Source organism: Aptenodytes patagonicus, chromosome 3 (assembly GCF_965638725.1).
Source record: "Aptenodytes patagonicus chromosome 3, bAptPat1.pri.cur, whole genome shotgun sequence".
Classification (NCBI taxonomy): Eukaryota; Metazoa; Chordata; class Aves; order Sphenisciformes; family Spheniscidae; genus Aptenodytes; species Aptenodytes patagonicus.
Window position 1 is genome coordinate 104,727,354 of NC_134951.1, and position 19,622 is coordinate 104,746,975.

General features: G+C 43.2%; 1 protein-coding gene across 10 annotated transcripts in view; it reads left to right on the forward strand.

Annotated features, from left to right (window-relative positions):
• The window catches only part of TRERF1 (transcriptional regulating factor 1), a 102,503-nt gene that overhangs the window by 12,345 nt on the left and 70,536 nt on the right, over nucleotides 1-19,622 (forward strand). For 9 of the 10 annotated variants that reach the window (XM_076334477.1, XM_076334476.1, XM_076334486.1 and 6 more), the window contains one exon: nucleotides 17,400-17,455. The gene's annotated coding sequence lies outside the window, so the exon portion shown is untranslated. Of the gene's footprint in view, nucleotides 1-16,575; nucleotides 16,602-17,399; nucleotides 17,456-19,622 lie in introns of those variants that run through there. The other variant, XM_076334478.1, reaches the window with a different exon arrangement.

Genomic DNA, 19,622 nt, shown 5'->3' on the forward strand with positions numbered 1-19,622 from the left:
GGGCTTAGAGAGTGCCTTATCTCTATCAGAAACACCAAGGTTTTGGGGCTGCCCTTCTGGGGTTGATGCTAGGGCTGCAGCTGTGGTAAAGTGTGCAATGGGGGCCTGGGGGTTTCCTGTGAGAGCCTGAGGAGCTGGGAGAAGGGAAAGAGAAATCAAATTAAAGTTGACATTTTGAAAAGTTGATTGCTGCCTTTTTTAATCATAAAGCAATTTTTAAGTCACTTCTCAGAGGAAAAATAAATACATTAAGAAGAGAAAAGGGGGAAATGTGATGTTGAATTTATGCATCTGAATGTAGCAGACTTGGTACTGTGATGGTGGTGGTACCAAATGTGCACAGAGACAAAGCAAAAGGATAACGATCGTCCTGACGCTCCTCTTGCTAAATTTCCAGCAATAATGTCCTATATGCAGAATGTTTTTACTTATCTTTACTATTTTGGGGAGGTCTGAGGCAGTGGGGAAGGGACTGATCCCAATTACTTTAAAAAAAAAAAAAAATACAGCGACGCAAACCTACCCGTCACCACAATGGACGTGGAGAGATTTCCCTTCTCCTCCTGCCTCTCGTCAGCTGCGCTCCGCCCTGGGAGGAAGGTGAGGAGGCCTCTGGGTGCCTTCAGCAGGAAGGCTTGCAGGAACACCTTTGGATCGGGCTCTTGGCGTGCAAAAGCTATGGATATCCATTCACATGCTTTGTATTTTTTTTTTTTTTTTAATGTCTCTCTGGCTCAACTCTGCCTCTGTAGCAGTCATGGAGAGGGGAATGGAGGAGGAAGTGCTGAGGGATGCCCTGGAAGGGCACGTGTTGGTGTTACCCCATGTGCGTGTGTTTGAGCAGTAGGTGCTCATACACGCCGTGGAGGTGGCCCATTGGAGAACTGGTGAAATTACTTGTCCCTTTTAGAGCTTGTGAGGAGCACTTCATCGCTGTAGTTAATTGTATAGCCATATGCTATTTTTTTTTCTTACATATGTTCTCTGATAATTGTCAGTAGCAGGTGCCTGCGAGCCGAGGCGGAGTGGTATTTCAAAATCAGACGATTAATGGGGATAAAGAATTGTGTGAGTTTAGTGCCAGCAAAAAGGCCAGGTTGAAACCAGTGGCCTCTGAAGGTCGTGTTCCTCACAGAGCAACAGCACGGTTGGTAGCAGTGCTGGTCCTTCAGCTCCGCAGTTCACCTGCAGAGGTGTGACCTTCAAGAAGGAGTCAGGAGGTCTGGTTTTGGGTCTGTATATCTGGTTTGGCTGAATTGAGGAAAAAGCACCGTCCCTTCTGATGTGCGCACCAGCCCACAGGAACTATACTTGGACATGTCTTGCACCCCTGCTTGGTGACCTAACTGGTATGGGCTGGTGGGAGATGTGACATGAAATCTCTAGTCTGGTAGTCTCCCACTCTTTGACCCCACCTTTCCCTGTATGTTTGTTGTGCATCCTGGGCTGTTCTGGTTGTATTACTGGTTGCCGTTGCATTGCATGCATGTGTATTAGGTCCCCATTGGTTACTACTGTGATAGTAATTGTTGATCTTGTGTCTCCTTCCATCATCTGAAGAACGACAACCGAGAGGAAGATGTGGGGAGACTTGTAGTCGGTCTGGACTTGGAACGATGCGACTGTGTCCACTGAAAATCACTTTGGGGCATTGCGTGGCCAGAATCCCCCAGCATCCCTGATACTGTTGTCACATCATCTTCACATCCCCACAAGTAGCTCTCTGAATTGCCGTTCCTTCTGTATGTCAGTTGGGGAACTTACAGCTGGGTGTAACAGATTTCTAGGAGACCGACAATTCAGAAGTGTCTTACGTTTTTAAAGTGCAATGGAAGACATAATGCCCCTAACATTCTTTTTGTGTGGGGTTTGTTGGGGTTTTGGTTTTTTTTTTCATTTCTGGTAAAGAACTAGTAAAATATAGAACACATATGGAAATGGCAGACATTGTCGTTGGGTTTTTGAATTTTTTTTTGTTGTCCTTGTTTCTAAAATTAAGCACATGGGAGTTTGCAAGATCCTGCAAAGAATCAAATGATATTGCACAGTCATGTGTTCAAGGAGTCTTTTTAATCTAGTCACATATATAGTGAACAGATCCAGATTTAAAAAAATACATTGCAGTAAGGAGAGATGAACCAAATGGGATAAAGACAAAAGACTGCTAAATATCTATGATGGTACTTAACTGAGTTTGGGTTTTGCTGCCAGCATTCTCTTGTGTTTCCTTTTTTTTTTGGTTGTCCTTCATGTTCTTCCCTGTGTAAGAAAGTAACCTGTGGTATCAGCTGTTCTGCTTATCCCTTGCAAAATGTTGGTAACTGAAAACTGGATCACGCAGGCAAAGTAGAACCCTGTCAGAAAACTAACAGTGTCTTTTTCATGTGGGTGGGTTATGAATCCATTACACTTGCATCCATGCACATGGGTGGTAAGTTTTTATTCTGCCACTGTATGTTTCTGTAGTGTGTTTCTGGGCTGGGTTGCAGGAGGAGTAGTGATCTCACAGCTTGACCACAAATGCACTTGGTGATGTTCACATGGGCAGAGCTGGTTACAGTATTTGGGTCAGCGGGACAGTATCCTGATGAGCTGTCTGGCACAGGACCCTGTAAGACTGGCTAACTGTATTAACTTGTGCTAGCTCTTGCTATATATACCATAAAAAACCCCTTTCTTGAATGTTTTTACTTATGCATCTCCAGAACCCAGACCTTGAACTTTTTGAGATAATTTTGATGGCATGTCCTATACCACTTCAGAGCAAGTGCTACTCAAGTCAGACACTGAAGACAAGTTTATGCTTTGTAACTGAAAAAGATGTACAGCACGATAGAACTGTATATGATATTCTTTTAATTGTTTCTGACAGTAAATTTAATACAGAGGTCTTGAGAGAGAGAGAGAGAGACACACACACACACACACACACACACACACACAGAGTGCAGATCTGAAAAGCAATGAACACAGGCATGTATGCATTATATTACAATTGTTTTCCCTTGGGGGTTTTGTTATTGTTGTCCCTTTCACAAACTGTGAACCTGTAATTTTTCATGTGCTGTTCTTTGGCCCTCTCTGCCAGAGAGGCTCAATCTATCATGTTAAAAAAATCAATAAAAAGTCTAGAGGTTTATTTATAAAGTAGAACATAGAGAGAGTGTGCAAAAATTCCATTAAAATGGCAGTTTAGCGCTAGCTACATCTCTTTGGGACTAAGCTCCAATATTTTAAACTATTAAAATTGTTACAAGAGTGCTTTTGAAGTACCACAAATCACAGTAAAGCTTTCTAGTTGAAACTTGCCTTTATATAGTGCACTAGAATTCAGCTTATATATGTTCTGGGAGTGTCTGATGCTGCCCTCAAACACCATTTTAGCATCCATTTTAGAGCTTTATGATAGTTAATAATCTTACAGGTTTATGCTCAAGTGAAAATAGGTGGATGTAAGAAGTCAGAATTTATTTTCCTTCAGAAGCGTGAGTGTATGTATGTCTTTGTGCAGATGCAGCTCTGAGCAAATTAATTATTTCTGAGAAGACTATAGGCTTCTAATGTAATTCAGGATTGCTTGGCTTGGCACATGCTGCTTCGTTAGAGGAACTTATAAATTCAGGTGGCTGTGGGTTATTTTATGACATGGCAGTTTTCACCAGTGATGTGATGGTCATCTACTCCATGTTTCCTATCCAAAGAAATAAATGTGTCCCTCTGCTCATAAATGTGATGCTGAAGAGTTTATGAGATAGTATCTGTATTACACTGCTTCTGATATTTGAGAGGTTTATCTGAAGTGTAGGCTTCGCCTCCCCCCAGCATCTTTCTGACTTGTTTTAATAGCTGAAGAAGATTGATCTTGAAACTGTTGAGTTTTAAATACAAATGGCATTGTAGGATTTTGTGTTCCATCATCTTTTATCCTGGGATGATGAGAATTGTTTCTATTTATTGACTTCCAAAAATGCCCAGGAAAAAATGATGAACTCTTATTTGGGCCAAAAGCAGGCTTTTCCATCTCCAGGAGACAGCGCAGACTGTGGGAGAGCATGGCTCTCGGTAGAAGCCGTGGGAGCAGGCTACGTAAATGAACATGACAGAAGGCAAAAGAGAAACTCCGACTCACCAAACATTTGTGTGTGGTATAAATATGCACCCTGTCACACCGTCATATCTATGCATACGACTCAATAACCCAATCCATCATTCCCACATTATTCATCCATCAATTTTTCCTTTTCTTACTAATCCACAGCCTAGTTCTAGCTTACTTCTTGCCGTCGTTGCTTGTGTACGTTTTCCTCTTTCCTGGCTGTATGAAGTTGGAATAGAGTAATGATCCCAGCAAGCTTAAAAAAAGCAAAGCTATTAACATGGCCCTTTCACTGTTAATTAACATTTGAAGTTTCGGAGAAAGGGGCCTAGCCTGTGTAATTACTGTATGGTTAAAAATCTGTGGAAAATTCACACTAGTGCTTGGAAAGTGGAGATGCTTAAGGGAGGCCATAAAAGCTTGAAAAAAATACATAATTTTCTGTCCATTTTTCTAAGCAAAGGCAACTAAAACCTATTCTGTAAGGTACTTCTCAGTGTGAAAAGGGAAGGCTTTAGTTGTGTTATACAGCTCTAAGCAGAAGTGATAGTTAGCTTCCCTGCTTTTGAAAAAATAAGCAAGTAATGTTAATGAGGGTAAAGGGGAAGAGCATCATTCAGGAAAATGGAGTTTCCTGTGAAGCCCTTACAGTTTGGAGTCACCAGCCCACCAGAAACAGGTGGTTGCAGGTGGGTTAACTGGGTTTGGCCAAATTGTGGTTGCTGCCAGCTGAGGTTGGCTTCCCTGCTTGGCTCTTCTGCCTGTGCCCCCTCTTTCTTCCTTCTCCTCTTCCTCCTCCTGGGCTCACTGCGGCTTGGGAAGGAGCAAATTGGCTCTCTCATTTCTTGGTGCTGTGCAGTACTGCTGTGCCCAGACCCATGCAAAAAGCCACAAGATAGGGAGGGAAGCCGGGAGGTGTGGGAAGAGGTGAACGAGAGAAAGTGACATAGGTCAAAGCATTAGGCTGAGGCCTTTGGAAAGCATTTGCTAGGTCAGTGGTGTCAAGGTCGCCCAAGATCATTTAGGAAGGGTGATGCCCTTGAAGAGAAATTGGGGTCTCCTCCTCTAGCTATCCCACAGCCCGCAGAGCACTGTGGAAGTTACTCCCTGGCTATGTCTCCGTTGGCAGGGCAGCAGTCCATCAAGCTTTTAACGGCCTGTGATTCAGTCCACTGGTTTCCATCTCTCCCTCTGCTCTCAATGGTGGGCATGTTCTCGGTCTAGCAGGAGGCCTTTCTGCATGGTTTTTCCCTTGGTTTCTCTCTTTTTGTTCCTTTGTCATCCTATGTGAGTGATGTGGAAGTATGGGGAAAAGTAGGTTTTTATTAGACATTTCCACTAGAGTAGGACTGCTGGGTCCTGTGTACGGCATCCTGTGGCGTGCCGCTGCTCTGAGGGTGTGCTAGGGGTGAGTTCTCTCTTCGTAAGAGCTGCTCCTTTGCTCAGCTCCTCATCTTTCAGCAGGCAGGGCTAGATCCTGGGTTGCTATCACTCTTCCTTTTCCTTCCGTGCCCGTGTTGGTAGCGTCTCTGCTCTCGCTGGCGGGACACATGGTGGAAGATGTGGGGCATGTTGGCTGCAGAGAGGCTCGGTAGCCTCTGAGGCCCAAAAACCTGCCATCTGTAAGGTATGGTCATGTTGGAAAGCTGGATGGGTCTGGCAGGGTGCTCGGACAAGCAAAATGGCCTCTGGAGGAAAACTTGATGCTTGTCTCCTTGCCTGCAACGTTGACCTTTTGCAGGTAGTGGTAAATTTTTTTTTTTTTTTTTGAGCATTGACCAGTTTTGGTGCTGTCCTTGAGGACAGCAGACTTGCAAGGTGTGCCGAGCCGGCACTGTGAACAGCTGGCACGTACTTTGTGTTAACAGGTAGAATCTGTTGGATTAGAGCTGAACAGCTCTGACTTAGCTCTGGATCGTACCCAAAATAAAGCTTCCTAGGTTTGTTGAAGGGGTAGTTGCTGACTGCTTTAGCTTCTAAAATTTCTTTGGGAAGAGTGCTGCCTTTTGCCGGCTGCCTGCGGGGTGAGTCCGGTTGGACACTTATATTTCACTGCATAGTCTTTGTGCTGGAGTTGGGCCATGGACCAGCTCCTAAATAAATTGCCCGCTCCACCTAGCGAGTGTTTCCTATTATGGTGATTTGGGGCATGGTGATGTCCTCCTTTCCTGGGGGGGGTGGGGTGGGGATGGAGCCTTTTTTGTGGGTTTGCCATAGGAAGGAGGTGGTGTGTTTTAGGCTGTTCTGTGTTTTTGATAGGTGTGGATGTTCTGATGACCTTCCTGAGCTAAATAGGTACCACGTAGCTGCTGGTGACTGGAAAGGGCTGTCCTTCTGGAGGTCTGATCCCTTACATGTTTGTGGTCTACCACGTAGCTGCTGGTGACTGGAAAGGGCTGTCCTTCTGGAGGTCTGATCCCTTATATGTTTGTGGTCTTACTTTTGTAACAACTTCTCCAAGACACTTCAAGAAATCACCATTTAACCAAACTGGTGAAACAATGTGTCTTTGGCTTTGAGGAATTTCCCCACCAAATCTGTTGGTCTTGCCCCTTCTCCGCGTTGTGCACGAACGCCAGCATTGGCCCTCTCCTGCGCCTGGGGTCGAGCCCACAGTAAGTGAGGAACGGCTCTTGCCTCTTAATTTTTTTGCGGAAGGGAGGAAGTGGTAGATACCACTCTTCCTCTGTCACACATCCTTCTATGTGCATCTTGCTGGTGGCCACCCAAACTGTCCCCTAGAGATGCTACTCTACCATGACTAATTTCCTGGCTTTTATTTTGAAAATGCAGTCATCAAAGTTGCGCAGATCAGCTGGGGCAAGTTCCAGCCTCTTTTGTATGTGAAAACCTAGAAAGCATACTTCTGGGAAGAGGTGTTGGAGATGGGTTAGGTTTTGGGTGTTTTTTGTGATTTGAAGACAGGGAGGGCAGTAGTGAATGTTGAGGATTTTAATAATTTAATTGGTGTACCTTGATTTCAAAATCAAGACTAAGTGTATTGGAAGTAGTAGGTGCAAACTCTGCCAGGTATGAAGACTAACCAAGGTTGTAATCGTTAAAAATTTATACTGTTAATTACAATCCCATAAAAGCTCCAAGTCTGATTGGCGAGATGATCCACCTGTGTCATAAACATTACCATGTCTTTCCTCTGCTGTTTATACAAATATCTTTGTTGGTAGTATTTTGTGGACAGCACTACTTATGTGACTGTGTGCGTTAGACATAACTGTTGATTAAACTTCCTTGAAGAAATATTTTAACTAATAGATGTACAAGCACGTGAATTTAGCCAATTCTTTATGCATTGTTTACCCAGCTCTAAAAATATTCCCGTTAAGGAAAACATTAAATTTTCTCAGCAAGTAAATACTACTCGAGGGAGAAGATTTTGTGTGTTCTTGTGTTGTGTGTTTTTTCTTTGGGATGTGAGTGTGTGTTTTAAAGAAGAATGCTAACTGAACAAAAATCCTTGCTTGAAGTATTGGTGATTTGGTCATGTAAGGTCAGATATTTATATTACTTATATTTATTGTGTGCGACTTGTTTAAAAACAAACAACTTCTAATATGCATTTCATGTATATGTACAACTGCAGATGTTGTAAAATACAAAGCACAGAGTTGAACAACAAAAGTAAGCTTTAATTGTAGTGGATGCACTGAATTAACTGAGATGCCTGGGGAAGCGAATTTAGAAAGACAGGAATTAAGACAGGTCCCTCCTTTATCTGAGCAATTCGAAAGTCAGAAATCAGCTAGAATTACAGTTTTAAGACTAGTATAGTTTCAGTAGCTGAAGACCATTTTTACCAGATTTTGCATTTATTGGCGGAGCTATAAATAAATGCAGAATAATTTTACTGAACTCCATGGAGTTTCTGCAGATCGGCATCAGCCCAACATCTCTCGGAGTCTGGCCTCACTTCCTCCTTGGCTGGAAAAGCCAACCCAGTTCTTAAAAACTGTGGGGAAACTGGCTGGGCATTAATCTTAGATAACTCTGTTCTTGGGGGGGGGGTTTGTGTGTGTGGGTTGTTGTTTTAATTAAAAAAAAAAAAAAACCAACCTTTTTCAGACAGATTGTTTCCTAGGAATGCTGGGAAAAATGGTTAACTAAGGAGTTTCCTGTTACCAGCATTTGACTTCAAAAAAGCAAAATACAGACACCCCCCCCAGCCTCTCAGAAGCCCACCCAAGCCCTGCAGACAGCCTCTGCTCTCCCGCGGCCACCCCAGCCTGAGCACCCCTGAGGGGAGTCTGGAGCACAGAAAACTTAGTGGTTTGGTAAATGGAGTAAGGGGGAAAGTAAAGTTCCCACTGTTTCAGTGTGGGAACTGAGAGAGAAGCAACAGGGCTGGCTGTATGTTAGTCTGAAAACAGGGTTAGGAAGTTCCTTGGATGGTACAAACCCAGCTTTTTTGCAGGGAACTCCTTTTAGATTGCCTAGCTCTTTAGGAATGGGTTGATACCATTTAATCGCAGGGAACAGTGAGTCAGTCAGTTACCCAAAATAACATTTTTGTTAAAGCCTTGCCCCAGTGTAAAATATTTGAAGTTTAAAAAAAAAAAACCAAAAAAACCCTACTTTTTTTTTTTCCCTCCCTTCTTTAAAATTGTCTCAAAGATCTGACAGCAAGCTGTGAAATGGTTGTGACACTCACTATCTTGACTTAAGCCTGTATCAAGACTCCACTCCAGGGAGTGCAATCATGCGATAAGCAGACTAGTCAAACACGTCTTAATTGCTGCATTTAGATGCTTTCTGGGGCCTTCTCCTAGCGGGGTTTTGCAGGATCAGGACCGTGAATTAGCTTCTCCATACACTGCCAGTGACCCCTGTCTGAACAGGGTAAAGAGAAAAAAATAGCATGCATGCTCGTGGAGACACAGCAAATAAGAGGGCAGTTCGCCTTTTATTTTAACTCCTGGCAGTGCAGGTTTTATTGAATTGCTGTTAAAAGAGGCTTGGTGAGATGTAAAACGGACTTGTCCCAACTTCCTCCGATGATCCCAGCACCGATGTGCTGCGGTTCCTGTCCTGTGTTTCTTGCGTTAAGAAAAGTAAAGCGGGACAGCAGGAAGCGAGGATGTAAACCGTGCTTACTTCTCAGAAGCAGCAGGAAAATAATGACATCACAGTTTTCTCAAACTTTGAGCACTCTTAAATTTATGTAGCCGTCTTCATCGTATCTGTTTCATGAAGAAAAAATGTATATATTCCGTAGTACTTGATGTGGTTGTATTCTTAACTTTTTACAGTGCTGGTTTATACAGACATGGTAACTGCTTTGAAATGGTGTTTGTTTTATTACAGACCTGATTAGTTGGGAGGGAATGGGAATTACAAATTTTAATAACAACAAATACTGGCAGGATTTTTTTTTCCCCTATCCATTTAAATTTCTTCTCCTTTATTTTATTTCTTTTTATGTGAAGTCTCTGCATGTTATCCACTGGAATAGTAGTATATGAGACAGTCGTTATTCAGCATTTTGTGTAGTAATCCATTTCAGCAAGAAAAGGGCTGTGAAACTTTTAATAAAAAGTTTAAAAAAAAAAAAAGTTCTAAAAGTTCTGGCTCCGGAATCCCACTTTTTTCTTCTGAAATTTTTACTTGTTGGTGTAATTCTTTTCCAGAGGTTCTGCTGCTTTCAGAAAAAAATGATGCTCAATGAATATCATGGGATAATACAGAAGCCTTTGTAGGATGTGCACTGACCTACCTAAGAAACCCAAGAGAGAATTACAACCTTTCTTAGTCTACATGTAAATGCACTTTGCAAACGTTTTTCCGTGCAAAGAATGTGAACCAGTTACATTTTGGAATCTATACCTGTATGGAAAATGGACTGTAAAAGAGATGCCTATTTCAGGCAATTTTTGACGTGTTCCAGATTAAAAAAAAATTATAGCGTATTAAATTATTAGGCATCTTTACTAGGGTGTAAGGAAGATTTATACTGTAATGAAATATTGCTGCAACCCAATTTAGAACTTGACAAATCCGGTTTTATAGGGCTGAATTATAAGGGATACCTCATTATTTGAGGGGAAAACTTTTTTTACTGTTATTTTTGGCACCCTGGTCTCCTCTTTGGTTGGGCTGTGCTCTGTAGGAGCTGCTTTGGGCAAGATGTCTCAGCTGATCCTTTTTCAAGGGAGCTGTGCAGGATGAAGTCATAATTAAGGATCACATCCTGGCAAGCCTTTTTTACCACATGTGGTCACTGATTTCAAGTTAAATGCTTGCAGTCCTCATTGCTCCTCTGGGTCAGAAATGTAGGTCTTCTTAAAAGCACAGACTTTTACTTTACTGTCAGATATTCCTTACTGATAGTGTATGTCAGATACTGTATATACAGTATCAGTAGCTATACAAAATTTAGCTACACCAAAATTACATGTATACTGCTTGCTTTTTTTTTAAAAAAAAAAAGCCTCTATTCCTTCCTTCTGCATACAGACCTCTTGATTGCCTCTCGCTTTAAACTCAAAGCACGCCCTTGTGCAATGTATTCGGAGTATGACCTGGCATTATGGCTTGCAGCAGACAATAGGGAACATCACAAAAAACCCCATAATTTGCTCAATTTAAGAAGTCTACCCAAAATTTTGGGTAGCAAATACCTCTTTGACCATCTTTTGAGACTGCTTGTGGTATTCTTATGTTGCTGTTCACAGGTTCTCAGTTGAGAAACAAAACTGGAAACAAACTAAGTTTGTGCATTTGACTAAACTGAAGAGCAAATTTTAGCTGGAAATAGTATTTTATAGGGTAATGAGTTTCTTGTGTGCAGGGTTTCTGTTTCCCCCGCTGCCCTGGCATGCAAAGTGATTGATCTTAAGCAAATTACGTACACTTGTAACTACAACCATATATGCACACATACAGGAACATGTGACAAAGGAAAACAAAAATGCAAGGTTTGAGCTCAGCTGGTAAATCTTTCGGGAACCTTTTCTCCTCGTTCCTGGGAGAGAGAAGTCTCAACTTCTCCCGATGCCGTCTGTGTGTTACCTGGCCCTGTGGCTCCACAAGTGCTCTTTCTGATGTGTTGTGCCTACCGCATCGGAGGAGTAAGGCATTGCCGGATGGCTTATGTGGTCAGGTATAAATAACAGATGGAGTGTTTACATTTAGGAGAATCTTATATTGAATACTTAAAATGACTTACTGGTAAGCACAGCTTTAAAAGTTTAAGAAGAGTCGCGGTTTGGTGTGTGTTGAATGTGTACTATGTTATGTGCTTAGCTTCAACTATAAACCATTTGCTGAGTTTTAGTGACTCTGATGTTTAGTCTTTGCCCCCCCCTGTTTAGACATCAGTAGCCAAGTGTTTTGCCTCTGTATGTAGCCTCAAGTTGCACTTTTTTCTGATGTAGTCATCAGATCAAATTATTTATGAAATGAGGACATCCTTTTGGACTTCATGTGTAAACAGTCTTAAATATGTGCACAGGCAGAGAGATTCTTGTCTGTTTATCCGCAGTTGAAGCCCAAATATTAATAAATACTAACATTAAATAGTGGGGGTTTTTTCCCCCCTCAATCTTCATTTAAGTTTTCCCTTTAAGGCTCAGATTTCTTCTCTAGATTACCTGGAGAAAAACTTTCACCTTGCCCTTGATCAAGTTACTAGTTGCAGTATGTCTCTGCTACCGTGATTTATCATGGGTTAGTGTAAGCAAGTGAACTCTTTTGGAGTGGTTCCTGCTGGGCAGGTATTAGTATAATCAAAACCATGGCTGCAATTGCTGGCGCATGCGCTTGAGGGTAGGATCTGCCATCTTCAGGCAGTATGATGACTCCAGGTCTGTTAATTTTGGAATTAATGGTGAGAGCTGGAAGCCTGCCACCAGCCCACCAAGGTGCCATTTAAAATTTCCTTGGAGCCAAGTTGGTCTTGGACTTTGCTGCTTATTTGTAAGACATCTCAACAGGCAATAAAATGCTCCTCTTGTAGTAGGGATTAAGGGGTGGTGGGGAGGGACTCTCAAGATCAGAGGTGGCTGGTGTTGCCTCAGGCCCCTGCAGCAGGGAGACACTCTTTTTGCTCTCTCTGCTGCATCTTTTTGCACGTGATGTGCTGGAGACCTGGGAGGTGCCCATCAGAGCAGCTGCCTTCAGCTGGAAGGGGAGATGGGAAAGCAAGAAGCAGGATGCTGTAAAACAGGGGCTGAGAAAGGTGCATCTTACATAGGTTTTAAAGGTACCGACTGCTGCCAGGGCAACTTTGTGTGTTTGTTTTAGCTTTCTGGCTTTTTTTTTTTTGGCTTTTTTAACAAAACTTCTAACATCCTCATAGCCAATGACAGCAAGGTTTGCAAATCAAAACCAAATCTGAGCATAGCACTACACTTGAGCGAGCTGTGCTAATCTAAGACGAGCTTCTGTTTCCTGCTTAGAGCTTCTCCCCCGTGCTCTCATTTGGCGCATGTTACAGTACTGCATGCTGACAGACACCTTTGAAACACAAATCAGTTAAAGTGTGTGTGGTGGCAACTGCTCCAACCTTAGTATTTCATGTGCTTATTGGCTACCTACTCGTGGTTAGGCAGTAGCTGTTTGAAGTCAGGTAGGCACAGAGGAGTCCTGCATTTGTGAATTAACATCCAGAACAGAGTGGTCTTGGGTCCTTTTCGTGTGTTCCTATGATCAGACAAAAAATGTAATCTGCTAATAAAAGTAGTCCCTGTAAGAAGTCATACAGTGCAAGCAGTGTGAGCAGAATATTTTAGGTAGCAAATATGTTGAACTGATACAATCCTGAGTAGTCCAGCTCTGTGGTTTGCATAAAAGCAGCCCCTTAAAGACCCTGTGGTCTCGTCTTTCACCAGCAACTCAATGACTGACTTTCACTTTCCTTACGGTAAGAGAATCGATAGAGAAGAGAATTTGCCATTAGTTCTCTCTCTCTACATTCTTCCAGACAGTTTGGCCTCCACAAATTGTACAGCCTCCCTTTTCTCTGCGTGGGAGAGTACAGACTGCTGCTGAAGGCAAGGAGGAGAGATTAACGTTCATCTGTTCTCTCCTCCCTCTCTTTTCCATCCCGTGGGCATGGGAGACTTATGTATGTGCCGCTCCTTTGGGGAGCATTTCTACTCGTTGCCCTGATGAGAAGACCACAGAGACAGTGGTAAGGTGGTGTGAGTTTCACATTGCTGATTAAATAGGCACATGAAAAAGCCGACTGCAGTGCCTCCCTAGAAGAGGTCAGAGAGGAAGATGGAAGGACCGGCATAAGCCTTAGGTCGCTCACTTGCTAAGAGATCTCCTCTTCCAGAGTCCATGCACGTTGAGGGCTTAATGCAAAGTCTCCTCCTCACTTGGGTCTTTCATGAAAAGTGGTATGAGTTTATTTTGCAAGAGCTCTGTTTTGAGCAGAGATATTTACTACTTTGATTCTTACTCTGTGTTTTAATGTTGCGTGTATAGCCTGGAAATCTGATGGGGAATATGGGGAAACAAATGTGTTTTATAAAAAAAAAAAAAAAAAAAAGTCTTTGCTGCTGTGGAAGCTAAAGCTGATATTGTACATGCATGTACAATCATAGCAGTGGTTCATAACACTCAAATGCAGGATCAGGAGGTTTAGTTTCACTTTGTGGCATTGGCAGGGACAGGAAAGATCTTGCAAACCTAAGTTTCTGAATCACCCTGCCGCAAGGGGAGCTCTCAGCCAGCATTGCCCTTCGGTACCTGTCTCCTGTGAAGGGTAAATGGATACCGAGGTGGGTGCACACCATGAGGGGGTGACATATCTGCTCATGTCTGCTTCCTTCTGCATGAGCACCAGCCTCAGGCTGCCTGTGCAGAAACAGCAGTCGCCTCGTTGTCCCCAGCGTCTCCTGCTACTACCAAATTAGAGGATCTCTCTCAATTAACAGCCAGGCATTCTTTCTCCCCACTGCCCCCCATCCTAATGGCCAGTGGTAGATAGTTAGCATTTACTACTTTAGGGCTGTGGAAGGTTTGTTCTCAGTGAACTGCAATCAGGAGGTCTTGCTCCTCCTTCAATTAGTAGCCCCTGCAGGAAAGAGGGCAGTGGGCCTCTTCCCATACTTTCCAGTGCTAGCCACTGCCTCACGGGATGTGACAAGCCAAGTGCCACCGCCACGGTGGCCCGGAGGTGGTGGAGCAGCTGGTGTGGATCGTGATTGCGAGAATCGCAGAATCTGGGAAGTCTTACAAGCGCGCAACCAACATCTTGCATGAGGTGGTAGAAGAGTACAAGTGCAGTATTTTTGGAAAGATACGGTGAGGATTTTAACCCGGGGTAGCATGCATATTGCAGACAGTGGCAGGGAATTTCTATGGAGCTACTTGTTGAACTTCTGGAAGGATGTTGCTAACAGGCATCAAGTGTGGTGAGGTCAGTACAAGAGGAACAAAACCTCCCATTCAGATAAAAGCAGGGGAAAGGAAACACTGCCACGTGTGGGACTGGTTCAGGCTAAACTGGTCTGTGCAGTAGTTTCTGCAGCTCCTCAGAAACATACTATAGGGCTGAGCTTCCCAGCTCAGACAGGTCTATGTTCACGTTCCAGTCAGGCTTTGGGAAAGCAGGAACAGCACCATCTGTGCCCCGCTTCATTTGAAAAAGAAAATTAAAAAAAATCTTGAATGCCAGCCATCTGCTGATACTGCATCCAAACTCTATCCCCGTATCTGGGGGCAGAGGAGGGAGATGGTTTCTGCGGGGAGAGGCACCGTTCAGAGTGGAAGAGCTGCCTGCACCTGGGGGTGCTGCTGGATCCAGAAACCACCAGAGGAGCATGTGCTGCAGGATGGCTTGGCATCTGTGTCCAGCCACCTTCTGTAGTACCAAAACAGTCCTGCCCAGAGAGAGTGAATCTGAGTCCCATCCTGCTGACAGAGTCCACAACGCTTCGTTTATGGATCATTAAGAGGAGATTTGAGCATTTCTGTGAAGTGGATGCAGAGTGATGGGGCGGTTAGGAGCCACTGTATTGATGGCTGAGGCAAAAAGATAATCATCGCTTTTTCCTTGTAGCCTGGTCATTGGGCGTAATGTTGTTTTGGAAACAGATTAGGTTGTGGTTTTCTACAAGTTGGCTATTAAAATAGGCCCACTATCTCTATGGGAACTAACACCAGCCCTCAGCCGGACGCAGGAAATGAGCAGACTCGTTTTTCTTTAATTCTTTTCGTCCCAGATCCTCCCCCAGCAAATGCCCAGTGAGTTTTGATTTGCTTATGAAGGTGCTTTTTCTGAAGTCAACGTGTCATTTTTCTATGTTGTATTTCTCTCTTCCTCTCTATTATAGAAGTTGAGTGCTGCTTCTGTCCTGATAGCTCTGTGCGAATGTGAACACAAGTAAGGCAGTAGAGAGTTAAAAAAAAAAAATCCATTAATTAAAATATTTACATTGGAAGCTGCAAAACATTTACTCTTTGAGTAAAACAAACTTCCCCATTGTTCTTGTATGATTGCTGCAGTTTCTCTGAAAATAGCCAGGAAGAGGTTGTGTTCTGAGGAATTTTACTGGGTTGGCAGGGGAATAGGAGGGTAGGGATACTCAAGTGGTCTCTTGGTCAGTGGCTCTCTTTTGTTCAAATCTTTCTGTCACATGGACAAAAGATCTCTTCTTTATAGAAAAAACAGAACAAAAAGAATCCAAAAAAACCACATAGTAGTGGAAGTATGTTGTCATATTATTCTGGTAATGCCAAAAAATAAATGATCATCAGTAGAAGATGAGAAAATGGTATTCACTGGATGAAAGGTTTATTTTTAGCACTTAAAGTGTACACTAATGTACACTTAAAAAAAGGGGAAAAAGAGAAGCCTCCCAGAGCAGACAGTTTGGACCCTGGCTCCCAGGCAGCCCTCCTGGCTGGGGACCCGTGTGCCGCTGTCCCCGTTTTGCTGGCAGGGAAATGGGAGTGCGGCGCGGTGAAGGATGGCACCTTTCCGTGGTGCTGAGCACCTGTGGTTCCCGCTGGGGTCTGTTGGCATGGTGGCTGCTTGGTGTCCAAGGAAAACGAAGAGAGGGTGCAAATCAGGGACGTCAGACCACTAAAACACAATGTTTTCTTTGCATCTAGTTTTGTACTTCAGGCACAGGGATACTCTTAGTAGCATCACTACAGGAAAAGTAGGCAAACATGAAAATTATTTGCTTCAAATCCTTCCATTCCTGCCATATCTCCCCCCAGATAACTGGATTGAAAAATTAAGGGTGGTTTGGTTTGGTTTGGTTTGGTTTTTTAAATAGTATTCTCTCATACAGTGTGCCATTTCACTCTTACGCATTTTTGGCCTTTTCCAGCCTGGCACTGGACTAACAGGCTTCTAGGGCTTGTGGGCAGGATGCTGAAAAGGCTAAAAGGTTGTGTGGAGGGGTTGGTTTGTTTGGCTTTTTAGATCCTTGATTCACATTTCTCACTCTAGGCAGACTCTTATGCTTTTCAAAGTTGCCAGACGGGAGGTCTCTCTTCTGCCCTAGCGACTCATGGACTGGCTGGATTGCAGGTCATATCTCCTTTCCTTAATAGTGCCACGGAAAAGTGTTTGTTCAAGCCCGAGTCTATCACGACTGTAAATTTTATTGACAATTCCAAGGTTGCAGTTTTGTTGGTTAGGTGTGTGGGTACTCTTTTCCTCTGATCCCAGGTATGCCAGACTGCGTCATGTTTACCTATATTATAAAAACATCTTTGTTGCATTGAAAGGTTGGTTTGTAAAGGTGTTAAGAAATTAAATGTACTTGTTCAGGGTAGGCGTCATTTAAACTCGTGCATGAGAGCTTTGTTCCATCCGTTTCTTGCATGCTTTACTGTATTTAAGAAGGGCTGCATGCTGACAGTTTCTTGGCCTGCAGATAAAAGGTGCTGCATACCCAGGTTTGATACACTGATGGAAAATTGTCTCCATGATGTATAACACCACTGTGATTATTTCTAGCCATTACCAGTGGTCTCATTTTACAACCATTCACATTATGTAATTTGATGCTCATTTAATTTAATGAGAGGATGCTGCAGACTTATTTATGACTCGGCAGGGCAACCTGTACGCTTTGGCCACCTCTGTTATCCTTGCCGAAGGAGGAAGAGCATGTTTCTTACAGAACATGTTACAACATCTTTAATACCTTTATTATCCAAGTTTCCCAGATTACTGCGGACGGGAGGGCGACTTGCCTGGGGTGTAGATTATACAGGAATGGCAGCAGAAGTTTAACTTTTTTTTTTTTCTCCTTGAACTGCTTATTAGCCTTTTGTTGTAAGGTTATCAGGAGGTATTAATGGACTTTTCCTTTTGTTACAGATGGAATTTTATGACTTGCTGGATTCTGAATAGGACAAGGAGATGTGTCTGATAAGGTAAGAGAGAGGGTAAGATAAACGTGTTCCTACACAAAACAGTCTCACTCGTTTCTTGTTTGGGTTGAAGACAACCGTTTCTTTCCCTGACAGAACCCTGCAAATAATTGAGATATTTATTTTTAAGTTACATCTGCCTCTGACCTTCTGAGCAGTGACCATCTCTGTTCTGTACAGCTTCTGTCCCAGTCCTTTCTCCTGGTGAACTGATGTACAAAGTCCAGAAGACAAAAATGTATGCCTTTCCAGGCATGGGGGTTAGCAAGATAGGTCATACTTATCCTACTATTTTAGAGCTTTTTATAAAGTAACAGGTGAGGTAGAAGAGTTTTTGTTCAGTTTTGAGATATTGCTCCCCCCGCCCCCCCGACATTTGAAAGGTAAAAAGATCTTTGAGTTGTTTTAACTTCTATGCTTTAAAACTTGTTTTTCCTGTTGCAGTATTTTCGTATTTGGACTGTTTTTATTAGGACAGAGTGTATATGTGTAGAAAACCTCTAGGTTTGAGTTTGAAATGAGTATTTGCTGTCACTAATGTGCTGAAGGAAGCCGTAGGTTTGCTGATTTTTGTTTTTATTTTTATTTTTTTTTAATAGCAGCGTTTTTAAAAGGCAGTGTTTAGGTAGATACTTTTTTTTTTTTCTTTTGGTTTCTGGTTCAGAGGCTTCCACTGTCAGAGAGGAGCAGATTTCTTTAAAACTCCTAGGTGTTGAGATGACCATATTCAAACAAACAGCCAAACACAGTAGTAGTATTACATAGGGATTGTCAGTGTCTTTCAACTTACGATCCACCCTGCGACTATCCAGTTCTATCACGTATGTGTTTCATTTTGTCTCCTCTGTCTTCCTGAGCTCTGTGCCATTTACAGGCCTCAAAAATCCCTATTGTTCTTTTTAGCTGTTGGTTGGAAAATGTAGTGGAAACAGCTAAATGCATGATGTATGAGGACCACGACTAAATTACTTTTTCCTTGGATTCAGAGATTTAGCTCTTGTAGACACTCTTGAGTTTTTGGTTTTGATTTTTTTTCCATTTAAGTTTTGTTTGCTAAGTTGAGTTACCCTTTGGAGGGTGGCTGCCCAAGCAAGAACCAAAAACTTTGAATGGCTCTTGGCACTGCGTGGAGTATGCAAGAATCAAAGACTTCCTTGCTGCTTAGGTTTTTTTTGCAAGTGTTAGGCATTTTGTCCATTCAAACTACCCTCTTTCATGCCACTGTTGAATCGTGTTACGAATATTTTATTTAATGGCTTACTCTCTACCCGAAGGTGGTCTTGTATGTGTATAGTTGGTAAAATACAGCTCTTCAGGTGAGAGGTCTTGCCGTCTGCAGTGCTATTACACAAAGCACCTCGCATGCATACCTCACTTGTTATGTAAACGAGCTTCTTCACTTGCACATGTTCGAACCGGTCTACCTATGCTCCAAGAATGGGTAATTAAAATTGCTTTCAGGACTTCTTAGAGCGTGTTCAGCCCGACCTGTGCCAGCGCCCCTCTGTGCGCGGGCGGTTCAGCTGCCGTCCCATCGCGTGCCCGCCACTGGCATTGCTGCGGCTGGAGGCCGTGCGGTGCCCACCACGGCATCACCGCTGGCGTGCATATACTCTCATTGAAAAGCAGCGTGGCCGGGGTGGGATGGGTAGAAATGCAGGTTTTCAGGCTGGTTTGGTCTCACGGATTCAGTCAACTGAGAAGTTTGTCTAGTGTCAGTGCAATGCTGGGGACTTCCTTGGCATGCACATGGGACGGCAACTTAGTCGTACTCACTCAGCTGCTAGTGTTTTCCTAAGATATTACTCCTCATGTATTATATGTATATTATATAGTATATATATTATATAGTTTAATTTTAAGTGCTGTTCTTTTCTGCAAAGTGGATATTGGTAAACCTGTGTGCTGTAACATGGGCAGCTCTTGTGGCACAGCAGCTGGCTGCTGTTGTACCATCTTTCCCGGGGCGAGCGAGCCCTTCCCTTTCCTCATAAAACAACACCGAGGAGGCTCTCTCTCTAGCAAGTTCTGCAGCTGGAGGCCACGACACCTTCTCTCGCCACAGCTTTATTGCCAGCCCCAGGCACGTACAAATCATGAGCCAGATCCCTAGCAGTCACAGGACTGGCTTTAAAACGAGATTCTGGGAGGAAGAAGTAGCACTTTCCAC